Genomic DNA, 17,495 nt, shown 5'->3' with positions numbered 1-17,495 from the left:
GCTCCAGAGAAATAGAATATGTGTGTGCATATGTGTGTTTATGTGTGTGATATATATATATATGATATATATGGGATATATATGACATATATGTGATATACATATATATATACACAGGGAGAAATAGAGAGAGATTGATTTTAAAGAACTGGCTGACATGATTGTGGAGTTTTGAAGACTGGCAAGTCCAAAATCTGGAGGGTAGCCTGGCAGACTGGACACCCAGAGAAGAGTTGCAATTGGAGTCAGAAGACATTATGCTGGTAAAATTCCCTCTCCTTCAGGGTCAGTCTTTTTTCTCTTAAGGTTTTCAACTGATTGGATGAGGGTGACCCACATTTTGGAGGATAGTCTGCTTTACTGGAAGTCTCCCAATTTACATATTAATTTCATCCAAAAGTACTTTCATAGAAGCATCTAGAATAATATTTGACCAAATATGTGGGTACCATAGCCTAGCCAAATTGACACATAAAATTAATCATCACAAAGATCTCACATATGGTTAAGTGTGAAAATGCGTAGTGTGGAGAGTAAATGTCATCTATCATCGAGAGAAAGGAAGAGGGAGGGTGTCATGGAAACAGTGTGGCTTATGCTGTGCCTAGGGATAGGTGACGATGACAAGAGCATCTGTCTTTCTCACCATTCAGATAGTGAATGACAGGGTTGTAGGTAAGTATGCTGCTAGCAAGGAAGATTCTTCCAGCTCTTTCTTCCCACATCATTCTCAGTGAATGGCAACTTACCTTCCCTATGAGTCCATCTGAAACCTAATTAATTACTTTAGATGAACTTAGACCTATTACAAATCTTTTAGAGCAAAACAAGATGCTATTAAGCCAAAGTAATCACAGCTAACATTTATTGAATACTTCTTATATGTATAGCCACTGAACTAAGTGTATTATCTAATGAACACAAGACACAACAATGTAAAATAGATGCTACTGTTACCCCCACTTTACTGATGCAGAAGACTGAAGCTCAGACAGGTTAAGTCATTTGCCTTAAATTACACAGCTAATTCCAGGAGAAGCCAGGATTTAAATCTAGGCCTGCTTGATGTAAGAACTCATGATTTTCACAACCAAACTGGATGTAAAAAAAAGAAAAAAAGTGCTACTGAGGTAAGAAATTGCCAATGGTTTAAATTTATCTTTGTTTGGATTCTCCCCAAAGCAAACTTGAGATAATCCTTTGAATGTATGTAAACTCATCTGAGAGGTTATTCTGGGAAACACAGTGAGGGTGTAAGGAGGTAGACAGAGAAGGGAGGGCAGCTGACAAAAGGAGTATGAACCAACACATCACTGTGTAAGCTCAGTGCCCTGGAACTCTCCAAGAGACTGCAGAACATGGCTCAGAACTGACCTACCAAGGGCAAGGAAGCTGGCATTTTAATCCACTAATTTTCATCCTTCACTAGGTAACCATTGTTCCTAAAGATGTTCATTCCACACTTTTACACTGTTGGTGGGAATATAAATTAGTTCAACCATTGTGGAAGATAGTGCGGTGATTCTTCAAGGATCTAGAACCAGAAATACTATTTGACTCAGCAATCCCATTATTGGGTATATACCCAAAGGAATATAAGTCATTCTACTATAAAGACACATGCACACTTAGGTTTATTGCAGTACTGTTTACAATAGCAAAGACATGAAACCAACCCAAATGCCCATCAATGATAGACTGGATAAAGAAAATTCCATATACACTATGGAATACTATGCACATAAATAGAAATGAGATTACGTTCTTTGCAGGGACATAGATGAAGCTGGAAGCCATTATCCTCAGCAAACACACACAGGAACAGAAAACCAAACACTGCATGTTCTCACTCATAAGTGGGAGATGAACAATGAGAACATGTGGACACGGAGGGGAACATCACACACGGGGCCTGTTGGGGAGTGGGGGATGAGAGGAGGAAACCTAGACGATGGGTCAATAGGTGCAGCAAACTACCATGGTACATGTACACCTGTGCAACAAACCTGCACGTTCTGCACATGTATCCTCCAACTTAAAGTAAAATAAAAATTAAAATAATAATTTAAAAAAATGTTTGTTCCCTGGCACTTCTGACCTGTAGCGCACATGGGCTGAGCAGGAGATACAAGTACTTCAGGAAACCCTTGGTGTTTACAAGAAGAGGTCCCTGAAATTACAAATGACCCATGAGTTGGGCCCATGGATATGGGTGAGACTATAACTGATAACAAGATACAAATTAATTAAAACAATTAATGGCCGGGTGCGGTGGCTCAAGCCTGTAATCCCAGCACTTTGGGAGGCCGAGACGGACGGATCGCGAGGTCAGGAGATCGAGACCATCCTGGCTAACACAGTGAAATCCCGTCTCTACTAAAAAATACAAAAAACTAGCCGGGCGTGGTGGCGGGCACCTGTAGTCCCAGCTACTCGGGAGGCTGAGGCAGGAGATTGGCGTAAACCCGGGAGGCGGAGCTTGCAGTGAGCTGAGATCCGGCCACTGCACTCCAGCCTGGGCGACAGAGTGAGACTCCATCTCAAATAAAAAAAAGAAAAACAATTAATAACCAGAAACTTTTCCTTGTTGTGTTAGAATAGTTTATTTCATAAATAAATAGATTTCTGCTTCAGTGAAATTGTATCATAAAATAAATTAGTTTTCATCCTTTAGGAATGCTTGTAATATTACAAAAAAGAAAAAACCTAAAATGATATCCATTTCTAAGAATATGCCAGAATTGATAAAAGATCACATATTAAAAAAATATTCGCAATGTTAGCCAGGCCAACCCAGCATTTCTCTGGAGAATCACCAACCGTTGTCACATAAATAATTGTTGCTGTTCCTCGTGCTGGAGACACAGCTGTGTGTGTGCATGTCATTGGGCCGCCCCTGCAAATCTGAAAGCCTGCTGCTGTTCTGGAGGATAGGATACTTCCCTGTCTTTTTGAAGTGCCACCCCAACGACTTTTCAAAATGAATTGTGTGTGTACCCTTATGACCTAAGCTTTTTTTTTTTTTTTTTTTTTAATGCATCAGGCCTTCCCAAACATACTCCACAATCCGTTCAGCTCTACTTTTGTGACAAAGTGATAAACAAGCAAATACTCCATTTTATTTATATAGGTAACAAACTGGATTTCAGAACTGAAATAAACTAAAGTAGTAAACAGCCAAACCACAATTTCCCCAAAGGACAAGGTTTAGAGCTGTTTTAAAATTGTTTATTTGTGTTCTTATCATGTGACTACATGTTCTAATTGATTCTAAGTCATGAGTTCTAATACATGTCTTCCACGCACTGCTTGTAGTGAAGGAGGAGGAGGCCCAAGTCCCTTCCTTTTAATTTCTTTTTTCTTTTTTTTTGAGACAGGGTCTTGCTCTCTTGCCCAGGCTGGAGTGCAATGGCGCGCTCTCAGCTCACTGCAACTGCTGCCTCTCGGATTTGGGTGATTCTCCTGTCTCCGCCTCGTGAGTAGCTGGGATTACAGGCACCTGCCACCATGCCCAGCTCATTTTTTTTTCTCTTTTTTTTGAGATGGAGTCACGTTCTGTTGCCCAGGCTGTAGTATAGTAGCATGATCTCGGCTCACTGCAATCTCTGCCTCCTGGGTTCAAGTAATGCTCTTACCTCAGCCTCCTGAGTAGCTGGGATTACAGGCATGTGACACCATGCCTGGCTAATTTTTTGTATTTTTAAAATAGATACGGGGTTTCACTGTGCTGGCCAGGCTGGTCTTGAACTCCTGACCTCGTGATCTGCCCGCCTCGGCCTCCCAAAGTACTGGGATTACAGGCGTGAGCCACTGTGCCCGGGTTAATTTTTGTATTTTCAGTAGAGACAGTGTTTCTACTAAACTAACTCCTGATCTCAGGTGATCCGTCCCCTAGTCGGCCTCCCAAAGTGCTGGGATCACAGGCATGAGCCATTGCGCTCAGCCTCCTTCTTTTTAATTTATGAGTGCTGTGTTATGACTTCATAGTTAGTGAGTTCAACAGAGAGTTTGGATTGACTTTTTTTTTTTTCTTTTTTTTTAAATTCTTTATGGAGAAAATGAGAAACTTGTCACAGAAGTTTTAGAACCATCTTCTGGAAATATGGAGTTTGTAAAGAGGATCTTGAAGAAAATGGAAAAGTAGCGAGAGATGCCAGTTCAGTATAACTGAGTTAACCTGAGGGTTTACTCCTGGAAATACTCTATTAAAATTATATCCTAGGCTAAAAAACCCGTTAGCTTTTTAGCCTTGAGTTTATTTCCTATAAATACCACAGCCCCTAAGTTTATTTAGTAGAGATTACAGTTATTGCCTCATAAAAAGAAAACACCTACAATTTATCTCCTTAAGGAGAAAGATTGATATTTAATCCACAGGTGAGTTTTAAAGGACTAAAAAGACCAATCTGGAAAGTTGAAAACTACACTCATAGATGGGAAATATATATTCATGCTATAGAATTTTTTTAACCTTCTTATAAACTTGAACAAAATATCTTAATGTGCTTTAGGATGTTAATTTTTATTTAACAGATAGTTGTCACTATGGATATTTTCTTTAATCTAGAAAAATGCCTCAAAGGATAATTAGACTGAATAAGAAATTAAAACTAAATAATAAAATACTATATCCGTTTCCATCATAATCAAAGTCAAAACCATAGTTCTAATTTAACATTCAGTATTTGAACCCATCTAGGTGGATGATCTTTTGGGAATTTACATAATTTTTTTTAACTGAAAAAAAAAACTGAAAGTTCATTAAGCAAAAACTTAAACTAAAACTGCCAGACTTTGCACCCCATGATTATCAGGTTATTCTTGAGAAATTCTCTTCCTCTCCTCTTTGTCTGCATTGATTTCTTGGGTCTCAGCGGCAACTTTGTTTTTTCTTTCCATGTGAGCTTGAGAAGAAGCAGTTTATGTTAATAGTCTGTTTCTGTTAGGACACTGGGAATGTAAAATATATTCTACCTGCCCTTTGCAACTGATATCACCTGTCTCACCATCAGAATTATTACACAGAATTATTTTGCCTGTAGTATACGCTTAAAGAGAGAACTAAATATTTGAGATTAAAAAAAAAACCACTCCACTAGAAAGAATAAAATACAACCATTCCTCAATTTTAACGTAAAAGTTTTAAATCCTACTTAGGGGGTGGTAAAACAGTCAGCTTCAGAGTCTATCTTATTTATTTCCAAAGCTAAACAAAAACAAAAACGAAAACTAACTGTTTTGGAATGAGTAGGAATGCAGGACTTAATTTCTTATCAGGCTGTACCTATATTAATGGAAAAATAAGTTCAGCATATTGCGTTTTCATTGTGCTACATTTCATAAACACAAGCACAAATGAATTTCATATAATGTCAATTATGACTGCTTATTTATAGATAACAAAGCTATTGCATTTCTGCCCTCTATTATCTTTCTTTAGTTTCCATTTTTAGTGTGTTTTTGTTGTTGTGTTTTAACCCAGACATTCTCTCTGAATTAATCTTCTTCTATCTTTGGCAACATCCTTCTCTCTTCCAAGGATTTCAATACTTCTATAAAGTTCTGCACATCCCAGTAGCTGCTGGAAGAAGCCTTCTGTATCTGCTGCCGTATAATCCAATTATAATCACACGGTGCTATTTTCTGGAGGTGTTTATAGTTGGAGATACTTAGTTTACAAGTTAAATAAGACAAAAATTTGTGAGTGTTTCTGAATGTTTGGTTGTCCTTTTTAAGGGTCAAGACACATCAGCTCTGTGAAGCTCAGCTTCCTCATCTGTGGAGAGAAAGGGTTAGAATACATAATCTCTAAGGTTTCTTTCAACTGAGATTCTAGATCTTAGGCTCTGCATCAGAATGCCTAGGTTTAAATCTTGATTATTTCTTTACCACTTTGAAAAACTTGCTTAACCTTCCAGTTAATAAGGATAATAAATAATACCTACCTACCTAATAGGGTTGCTATCAATATTAAATAAATTAATGCATGTAAAGCACATTGGACAGGGCTAGGCATATAAGTATGCTTTAATAAATGTCAGCTCCTATTATTACTATTTTATAATATCTTCATTTTGTAAGTAGATATTTATTTAACCTTTCATTTATTTACTTAACAAATATTTATTAAACATCTATTTGGTATAGCTCTGTATTGGGGATACCAAAAAAAAAAAAAAAGCCAAATAAGATATTATTCCTGATCTCAAAGTTGTTAGGTCTCATGGAGAAGAAAAAAAAGTAAATAAATGATTATAATTCCATGGAGTAAGTGCTTTAATAGTAGAAAGACTCTTGGGCACGGGTGGGATGGAGTGAGGGAAGGCTTATGGTGAATGAGAGCATGTCTAAGTTGAATCTTACATTTAAGCTGGAGTTAACCAGAGTTAGCAAGACAAAAAATGTGTAAGGGGCAGGGCGGTAGAGGAGTGGGGATTGGGTTATGGAAGGAGTAAGGAGGTCCAAGTAGAGGGAATATCATGGGCCAAGACTCAGACGCATGAAAGAGCATGAAGTATGGCCGGGCGCGGTGGCTCAAGCCTGTAATCCCAGCACTTTGGGAGGCCGAGACGGGCGGATCACGAGGTCAGGAGATCGAGACCATCCTGGCTAACACGGTGAAACCCCGTCTCTACTGAAAACTACAAAAAACTAGCCGGGCGAGGTGGCAGGCGCCTGTAGTCCCAGCTACCCGGGAGGCTGAGGCAGGAGAATGGCGTGAACCCGGGAGGCGGAGCTTGCAGTGAGCTGAGATCCGGCCACTGCACTCCAGCCCGGGTGACAGAGCGAGACTCCGTCTCATAAAAAAAAAAAAAAAAAAAAAAAAAAAAAAGAAAGAGCATGAAGTATTAACAACTGTAGATGTTCTCTTTGTCTGGAGAGGAGGATGCAAGCAGCAAGTGACAGGCAAGCTAGTGAGGTAGAGAGAGTGCCAGCATTTAAGAGAGGGGCAGGTGAAGGGGATCTGGGAAGGAGACAGAGAGAGAGTAGCCTGGTGGGGAGAAGGAAATGAAGGCTGAGTCACAGAAGACAAGGGAAGAGAGGGCTCCAGTGGACACTCAATGGCATGGGATGCAGCAGGGAGCTTAAGTGTTACTTTTTTCTGCTTCTTCTGTTTTCCTTTGGATTAATTGAGCGTTTTTAATGTTTCCATTTTTCTCCACTATCGACTTACTACCTATACTTCTTTGTTTCATTGATATTTTCAGTGGTTTTTCTAAGGCAGGGATGGCAAGCTTTTCTGTAAAGGGCCAGAGAGTAAATATTTTAGCTCTGTGGGTCCTGCAAATATGAAAACAAATGAGCTTGGCTGTGTTCCAATAAAACTTTATTTACAAAACACTGGGCAGACCAAATTTGGCTGGCAGGCTGTAGTTTGCCAACTTCTTCTCTAGGGTTTACAATATACGTCTTTTAAGTTATCACGGTATACCTTTAAAAAATATTTTACCACTTTAAAGTATATTTTAAGAACTATGCTACAGTATACTTCCTTTTTCTTCCTCTCCTACTTTGCACTGTTATTGCCGTATTGTCATAATTTTACTTCTACACATTATAAACTCTACAATAAATACCCTGCTATTATTTTTACTTAAGCAATGATCTCTTTTAAAAGATTTTTTTAATGAGAAAAAAATAATTATTTTTTATGTATGCACTGATTCACCATTTCTGGTGCCGCTCATTTATCTGTCTAGATCCAAGTTTCCATCTGACGTAATTTTCTTCCGCCTCAGTTGGGATTGGGAATGGCTGCAATTGCTAGGGGCAGGTCAGGAATCCTTTTTCCACATGCCCCTGTCATATGGATAGCTTGGGCTTCCTCATGACATGGCAGTCTCATGGTCGTCATTATTTATTTATTTATTTATTTAACCTGATGGCTGGCTTTCCCCAGAGCAAGGGTTCTAAGAGTAAGTGCTTTCAGAGACCCAGAAATAAACTAATAGGTTTTTCTTATTACCTAGCTTTGGAAGTTATACAGTTTTATTTCCATTACATTCATTTAGTAAAAAAGTGAGTTACAGGGTTAGCCCAGATGAGGGCTACTCAAGGGTTTGAATATCATGAGTATGGTTCATGGGGGAGTGAAGATATTCTTAAAGACAAACATGCTCCCCAATGACAATAAGGATTTTTAGGAGGAAGAAATTATTATGTATAGGATCATCGATGAAGACATTTTACTGACAGGATAAGATGAGACAGTAAGGATTTGAAGGATGTGTGCATTCCCCCTAAGGTAAAAGAAAAAAAAGTTGACAGTGAAATGGGTACATCCTCTTAGGAGGATGTGGATTTGAATCTTGCCTCGTCCATTTATGAACCCTGTGTTTGGATTCAAAACCCCATTGATTAGTTGGTGGAGGTGGGAGGATGTCAGAAATACCAGTATACTCAAAAAGCCTGGATTCAATCAGGAGCTCATTTTTAAAAAGGAGCTATTATTACTCATAAAATGATGACATTTCAAGCTGTGTAAAAGTGGAAACTGTAGGACATATTGAGGGCACAGTGAGTGAACTACAACCTTAAGACAGTAGTGCTAAAAATGGATTTTTTTTCTTTATACATAATGCACATCACTCTCACTCCTCTTCTTTTCTAGGGCTGCTTTTTTTTTTTTTTTTTTTTTTGCCCTTGAGACAGGATTTTGCTCTGTTACCCAGGCTGCTGGAGTGCAGTGGCACAATCAGGGCTCAGTGCAGCACCGACCTCCCAGGCTCAAGCCATCCTCCCACCTCAGCTTCCCAAGTAGCTGGGACTATAGGCACGTGCCACCATGCCTGTCAAAACTTTTGTAATTTTTGAGACAAGGTTTCACCATGTTGCCTAGCTGTCTGACTGCTTTTAAGACTGTCTCTTTATCACTTATTTTCATCAATTTGACTATGATGTCCTTTGGTGTTTGTATTAATTTGCTACTGCTGTGGTAACAAATTACTATAAACTTAGTTTATCTTATGGTTTTTGATATGAGATGCCAAAAATGTACCCTAAAGAGTTAAACTCAAGGTGTTGGCAGGGCTACCTTCCTTCTGGAGGCTCTAGGGGAGACTCCGTACCTTGTCTTTCTCAGCTTCTAGAGGCTGCCTGTATTCCTTGATTCATGGCTTATTCCTTGCTCACTCCATCCTCCGCTTCCATTGCCACATCTTTTCCGATTCTCTCTTGCCTCCTTATTATAAGAACACTTGTGATTACATTGGGCCTGCCCACATAATTCAGGTTAATCTCCCCATGAAAAAATCTTTAAATTAATCTCATTTGCAAAGCGTTGTAAGGTAACATTCACAGGTTCCAAGAATTAGGACATGGACATCTAGGGTGACTATTAATCTGCCTACTATAGTGTTTTTGTTTTGTTTCATGTTTCTTCACTTGAAGTTTGCTGAGCTTCTTGTATCTGTGGATTTATTGCTTTCATTAAACTTGGCAAAGTATTTCATTATTTTTTTTTCCATTTTGTCCTGCCCTTCCTTCTGTGACTTCAATTAATGTTTGTTAGACTGCCTGATAATGGTCCCACAAGTCATTGCTTCAGCATTCATTTTTTCTCCAGTCTTTTTTCTCTCTGAGGATAGTGTCCATTCCAATGTCTTTAAGTCTAATGATCTAATTTGCTGTTAATTTCATCCAATATATTTTTCATTTGAGGTATTATCACCTCTAGATGTCTTATCTAGATCTTTCTTCTCTCTTCAATTTCTCTTCTCATTATGTTCAATGTTTTCTTCTACCTTCTTGAACATATGAAATATATTTATAATAAATGTTTTAATATTTTTGTTGGTTGATTCTAACATATATGTGATTGATTTTTTCTTTGCTGACAATCATATTATCCTGCTTTTTGCATGCCTGCTAGTTTTGATTGGATAACAGACATTTTGAATTTCAGGTTGCTGAGTGTTGTGTTTTGCTGTTTTTCATTAATTCGTCTTGAGCTTTGTTTTGGGATGTAGTTAAGTAACTTTGAATTAGCTTTGATAATTTTGAAGCTTGCTTTTAAGATTTGTTTGGTTTGGATCAGAATAGCCATTAGTTTAGAGCTAATTTGTGATTGCCACTAAAATCATATCCTTTGGAAGGTCTGCCCAATGACCCATGTTTGAGGAGGTCTTCCCATTTGGACTGTTATGAACATAAATTATTCCTAGATATGCATGAATTCTGGTAATTCCTACGCCTATTCATTCCCGTTGGTTCAGTCATTGGCCTTGGGTAGTTTCCTTACAAACATGCTTACTCAGATCAATACTTAGCTAAAGATCTGAGGAAAGTCCTGCGCAGACCTCTCTCTTTGCAGCTCTTTCTCTTCTTTACTTTACCCCACAAATTCTAACCACATTGCCCTTTATGCACTTTAAAATCAGTGAGAATGCCAGGCCCTACCTATATTGTGGTCTCCTCAGGCAATAAATTGAGATAATTATAGGATTCTTCATGTGTGGATTACAGTTCTGTACTACCTGTTATCTAATGTAGCATATATTAGATATACTAACACTTGTTTTATATATTTGTCTGGTTTTCTAACCGTTTAAGGTGGGAGGGTAAATCCAGTCCTTGTTACTCCATCATGGCCAAAAGCTTTTAGTATTTCTTAAACTATAAAAACAAACATACATTAAATATGTAAATCTATATAACAGAATGATTTATTAGCATTTTTACAGCCATTTCTTCAGAAGCCTTTCTTAAAACAGGAACTGTCAGTACCAGCTTCTACTGTCCTCAATTCCACAAAATCTGGGTCCCTAGATCAAAGCCCAATCACAATATGAAGCAGGCACTATATTAACTATGCCCCTCTCTGATATGGTTTGACTGTGTCCCCACCCCAATCTCACCTATCTTACCTCAAGTTGTAATAATCTCCATGTGTCAAGGGTGGGGCCAGGTGGAGATAATTGAACCATGGGGCCAGTTTCCCCCATACTGTTCCTGTAGTAGTGAACAAGTCTCACAAGATCTGATGGTTTTGTAAATGGGAGTTCCCCTGCACAAGCTCTCTTGCCTGCTGCCATGTAAGATGTGACTTTGCTCCTCATTCTCCTTCTGCCATGATTGTGAGGCCTCCTCATTCATGTGGAACTGTGAGTCAGTTAAACCTCTTTCCTTTATAAATTACCCAGTCTCAGGTATGTCTTTATTAGCAGCGTGAGAACAGAGACTAATACATACTCCATCTTCCATTTGATGAGATTCAGAATTTATTTGGGTAGATGGCTTACAATAACACCCTTAATTGCCTCTCCTGCCCACCTTTTAGTCACTCTAATTCTCAAATATGATGGTTAATTTCATGTGTCAATTTGACTGGGCCACAGGATGCCCACACACCTGGTTAAACATTTTCTGGGTGTGTCTGTGAGGATATTTTTGGAAGAGATTAGCATTTGAATCGGGAGACTGGGCAAAGCCGATGGCCCTCCCCAGTGTAGATAGGTGCTATCCAATCAATCCATCGAAGGCTTGAAAAGAAGAAAAAGGTGGAAGAAGGCTGAAATCTCTGCATGTCTGAGCTAACATACTGATCTTCTCCTGCCCTCAGTGCTTCTGATTCTCAGGACTTTAAACTCAGACTACAATATAAATCATTCATTCTCCAGCTCTCAGACCTTTGAACGCCACCATCAGCTTTCCTAGGACTCTAGCTTGCAGATGGTAGATTACAAGACTTCTCAGCCTCCATAATCATGTGAGTCAATTCCTTATACAAATCTTATTCTCTCTCTCTCTCTCTCCTACTGGTTCTGTTTTGCTTGAGAATCCTAACATATCAGGGATGGGTTTCCATGGTCCTATCTCTTCACTGTGACCCTACCTGCCATGAATACAGGTGATCGTACTAGAGCTGGGCCAATCATTAAATACAATTTGTGACTAGATAGAGGTTGCAAGAGTCTGTGTGGTTGAACTATACCATATGAACTCAGGAGCTAGAAGCTGCCACAGTCAGTGTAGACTGAAGTGAGCTATCCAACAGATGCAGAGACAGAAAAATGTAGCATATGTCCAATGAGAAGCAGAGATGGTAAAATATGGCCTGCTTTCCTGGTGATTTTCCTATTCCCAATTCCAGTTGCTTCCTGAATTCCTGACCTTGGCTCTTACGATAACCCTATCCATCTCTTTGGCTAAAACTAGTTTGCAGAGATTTGTTACCAGCCTGGATTTTGAGTTGCCCAGAGCAAACTGCTGGGTTTCCACATTCCACATTGAGTCTCCTTTGCAGCCGGTCAAATCTGGGGAAAGCTCATTGTTCTCTGACTTACAGCTCTTTCCACCACTGAGTGCTCCAGTTTCCAAGATTTGCTTTTTTCCCTGGTCTTGGTAACTTATCTCTCCCCCTTGCCATATCTTCCCAGGCATCTAAAGTCTTGCCCCAGTCCTCAGTGACTGCAGCCTCTCTGCCTGATCTGCAGACTGATTTTTAGCATAAAGTCCACCTGACTCAAAGGACATTCATCCAGGGTTCCTGGCTCCTGCACTACTGCCTGAGAGGGACGGATTGATCACACAGAGGAGGCTGCCATGCTTTACATACAAGGCCAGGTGACACAAAGGTGACACAGGTTTTTCTTCTGCCACGATAACTTCTGAGACAAAGCAGGCTACTGCACTTTCTAATATTCTTTCCAATCCAGTCAAAATTGTGGGAGGAGGTTGGGAGGTAACAGAGTGAAGCACTGTTCATCATGTCTCCCCTTTTCTCTCAAGAGAGCACGACACTAACGCCAATCTATATAAAAATGTGTACTTGAACACATTAATAATGAAGACTGAAGTATGCTATTTTCCTAGATTGCAAACACAATGAAAACTTGCACTTTTAGAATAAAAATGGACACGTATTGTCTCCTGTATCTTGAGCATGTATTATTATGAGTTCATTTTTTAGTTTACATGCCCACATTTCTCTCCAACTGATCATAAATTTGCTAAGCCCTGACATAAAACAATTTTTAGCAAGAGGGTATATGAGGAAAGTCATAGTGGGTTATTAAGGCAGTGCAGAGAAACCTAAATATTACTCAATAGGTCATAAATGAACCTTTAAAATGAGCGGTTACATAACCTAAGAACACTGATTATTGAAATCAAAGTTATGAGATTCCATGTGAATTTAGACTATGATTGTTAAATTATTAAATTCTTTCATGAATTTACCCAAACTCAACAGATATGAACATGTTTCAAAGAAGAGGTTTTTGTGCCTGTAATGATTTTCAGCGTTTTTATTTTTTTTCATTTTATGACCTGACCTAAAAATCCAATGTCAATTTCTGTCCTGTAATAATAAGCCTTTCTATCCAAGCCAGAGATATTAAAATAAAGAGTATATTATATCCAACTTTAAAAAATGACTACCTAGCCTCAAATCGTACTTAACAAAACTAAGAAAAATCAGCCAAGGATATGAATAGAAAATGTAAAGATGACTAAATACAAATGACTAATATACTATTTATAAAAATATGTTCAACCCTCTTAACAAAAATTCAAACATATCACAACATGGTACTATTATTTCTTATCATAACAATAAAAATTTTAAGAAGATAATACTTGACGCTGGTAAAGATACATTGAAATGGTCCCGCATATACTGCTCATGGGAATGTAAATTGATGCAGGCTTTCTCAGAATAAATTGGCAATAAATATAAAGAACATTGGTCAGGCACAGTGGCTCATGTCTGTAATCCCAGCACTTTGGGAGGCCATGGTGAGAGGGTCGCTTGAGCCCGGGAAGTCAAGACCAGCCTGGGCAATGTACTGAGACCCCATATCTCAAGAAAAATGTATTAACAAAAGAACATTAAACATGTTCATAGTCTTTGACCCTGAACTTTTTCTTCAGAGAGTCTATCTTAGGAAATAATCAGAGATATGAACAAAGATTTATGCATGAAGATTGTTGTAAGAGTAAAATTAGAAGAAAAATTGTGTCAGAATAATTTTACCTGCAAGATACCTGTTGTATCTGAAACCCTGATACAAGATGACTTAAATAAAAAGCAAATTTATCTCACATAACAAGAAGTACAGAGGAGGAGGTGAACTTCAAGGCTGCAATTCAGTGATTCGTCAATGTCGTGAAAGAACTAAGTTTCATTCATCTCTTCTGTGATTTTTCAGAAGTAAGATGGCTGACCACTCAGAATTCACAATGTGTAGAGGAAGAGACAATATTTTCTAATGACTCTGTCTTAGATGTGAGAAAACGTTCCCCAATCTTTCTAACCAAACTTCCCTTCATATATTATTGGCTAGAAATAGTCATATGCCATTTCTTAACCAATCATTGGATTGGTCTATTATTCTTAGACCAGTCAGGTCCACTCCTAGAACTCGTAGTGAAATCATCTCTTTAAGATGTATGGCTACTTGGAGGAAGACTGTATTACTGGAAAAAAATTATTAGTTTTGGAAAACAGGGCAACCCAAAGTGTGCATTACATATCTAAAAGAATTAAAATAGTGGTATGTTAAATTATAGTACATTCATGTTTTATGGTGGACGATTATCTGATCATTATAAATGTTGTGTCTGAAGAATGTTTAAAACGAAAAAAAAATTATAAATGCTGTCTTAGCTCATGTTACCATAATGGAATACCATAGAATAGGTGGCTTAAACGACAACTTATTTTTTTATTTTTTATTTTTTTGGGAGACGGAGTCTAGCTCTGTCGCCCAGGCTGGAGTGCAGTGGCGCGATCTCGGCTCACTGCAAGCTCCGCCTCCCGGGTTTATGCCATTCTCCTGCCTCAGCCTCCCGAGTAGCTGGGACTACAGGCGCCGGCCATCTCGCCTGGCTAGTTTTTTGTATTTTTTAGTAGAGACGGGGTTTCACCGTGTAGCTCAGGATGGTCTCGATCTCCTGACCTCGTGATCCACCCGTCTCGGCCTCCCAAAGTGCTGGGATTACAGGCTTGAGCCACCGTGCCCGGCCACAAAAACTTATTTATCACAGTTTGGTAGGCTAGAAAATCTAAGATCAAGGTGCTGGGTAATTCAGTTCTTGGTGAAGGCTCTATTCCTGTTCTCACTGTGTCCCCATATGGCAGACAGAGAGAGTGAAAATGCAAACTCTCTGGTAGCTTTTTTTATGAGGGCACTAATCTCATCATGAAGGCCCCACTTGTTTGACCTCATTTAATCCTAATGACCTCCCAAACACCCAGTCTCCAAATACCATTATATGAGGGTTAGGGATTCAAAATATGATTTTGGGGTGGGAGGAAATAACACAAACATTCAGTCAATAACAAATATTATATCAAAAAAAAAGAATATTCTTGATCTCTCAGGCATGAGAAAAAGAAAAAAAATAGAAAAATGTATATACATTATACTTATGTGATATATATATATGTTAGCATGTATGGAGATAAATCATGAAGAAATGATAAAAAGTTAGCTATGCATATCTCTGTGTAATAAGATTATTGTTGATTTTTTTTTTTTTTTTTTTGTGTAATAAGATTATTGTTGTTTTTTTTTTTTTTTTGAGACAGTGTCTCACTCTGTGGCCCAGGCTGAATTGCAGTGGCACGGTCCCGACTCACGGCAACTTCCTATCTCAGCCTCCCAAGAAGCTGGGACAGGAGCCCGCCACCACGCCCAGCTAATTTTTGTATTTTTTAGTAGAGATGGGGTTTCGCCATGTTGGGTAGGCTGCTTTTGAACTCCTGACCTCAGGTGGTCAGCCCGCCTTGGCCTCCCAAAGTGCTGGGGTTACGGGCATGAGCTGCCGCACTTGGCCTATTGTTTTTATTGTCTTTTTTTTCTACATATTTTTATTTTTTCTACATGGGTGTACATAAAAAAGAATAAAAGTTATTTATAAAAATTGGACTCATATTTGAGGCTAATGACAACTCTAATTTTAGGAATGTCAATTCTTCACCTTTAGTTACTGTGTGGTCCATACTTTTTGGATCTACAGAAGACCAAGTTTGCTGGTTTGGTCAGAAGTCTTTAAAGGTACTTCCCCTTGACTGTTTATACAGTGCTCAATTATAGCTGTTGTTTTACTACCCAAAGATCCAGGCTACCTTTGATACCAGCACCTGCAATACTTGTGATAAACTTTTTGAGGAGTGCATGGTAGTGGCAGCAGCTGTCTACTGTTGGGGCTTGATGGCATCTGTCTCTAAGACAACTGATTGAGGACTAGTGTGAAATGCTTTTTTGTAAGTCCATGGCTCAGTGGCCCTTTGACTAGCTATAGCCACGTGAATATATTTGAATAAGTGGGAGCCTTCTATTCTCAGGCTGAGACAGGTCCATTCAATCTTATCACCTTCGGTCTAAAGGGATATTGGAAGCGTTGGACAGGAAAAAATTCAAGGACTGGAAAAGAGGGATTTTAGGGTGTTTGTTTTAACAGTCAGGTAGGGTGACCAACTGTCCCAGTCTGTTTGTTAGGGACTAACAGTTTTCCCAGGATGAGAGACTTTCAATGCTAAAACCAGAAAGTCTTGGGAAAGTTGGGATGGGTTTGTCTACCTAGTCACAGTTCCAGAAATTGCTACAGCCAAAAGAGCCACACCTTGGTGTCACTGAAAAAATGATTTGGGGAGCTGAAAAATATTCATGTTGTATTTTGTTTTCTTCTATTTTCTTATTAACATCTCTCTTGGAACATTCCAAGCTGTTTCTGTTGCACTACTAAGGAATGGAATTTTTTTGCCTTTTTCAGCCAGCAGCCAAGGGAAGCAGAAAGACTCCATGGGCCGGGCTAGGTGTCAGTATCAGGAAACCATTAGAAGGCAAAGAGGGCAGTAAAACCCAAGGGGAGAGGCCCTTCTTGTCCAGAGGGATTTCCTACAGGAGCTTTGCCTAGTGGAAAAATTTCTTTTTTAAAAATTAAAGATTTGATCCTTTTACAAGGTATGCAACCTAAATTTTTGTTCATCTTTAGCCTTACTTTCAGTTTTCAAGCTCTGTTTTCATGACAACATCATTAACTGAGTAGTTCCACCTCCTTAATTTTTGTTGGTGTCTGCTATGTTATTTAAAACCGCAAAGTTTTCTTAAAAAAAAAAAAACTTGATATTTTATCTCTCAATTGCTTCAGAAATTCTATGGACTTATGATGCTTTTTTTTGACATGAACACCAGAGCCATATTCAACACATAAGTAATCTCAAGAATTTTATCATAGGCCTTATCCTCATATATGGAGGTTATGTGCAAACTGTACCATGTTTTCACAAGGTTGTACAGATGAATGCATTCTGTGCAGTATGTTATATACTGCCCTACCTTTTTGCACTGGTGTAATTATTAGAAAGGTCAAGAAAAAAATCTTAAAACGTGAGAAGTGCTTATACAGTTAACAACAACATGCAATCAGAAACTTAAGAACATGAGAGTTAGGCTCAGTGCAGTGGCTCAAGCCTGTAATCCCAGCAATTTGGGAGGTTGAGGCAGGAGGATCACTTGAGCCCAGGAGTTCAACACTAGTCTTGGAAA

This window comes from Colobus angolensis, unplaced genomic scaffold (genome assembly GCF_000951035.1).
Source record: "Colobus angolensis palliatus isolate OR3802 unplaced genomic scaffold, Cang.pa_1.0 Scaffold298, whole genome shotgun sequence".
In the NCBI taxonomy this organism is placed as follows: Eukaryota; Metazoa; Chordata; class Mammalia; order Primates; family Cercopithecidae; genus Colobus; species Colobus angolensis.
Note: the sequence above shows the minus strand (reverse complement) of the source record.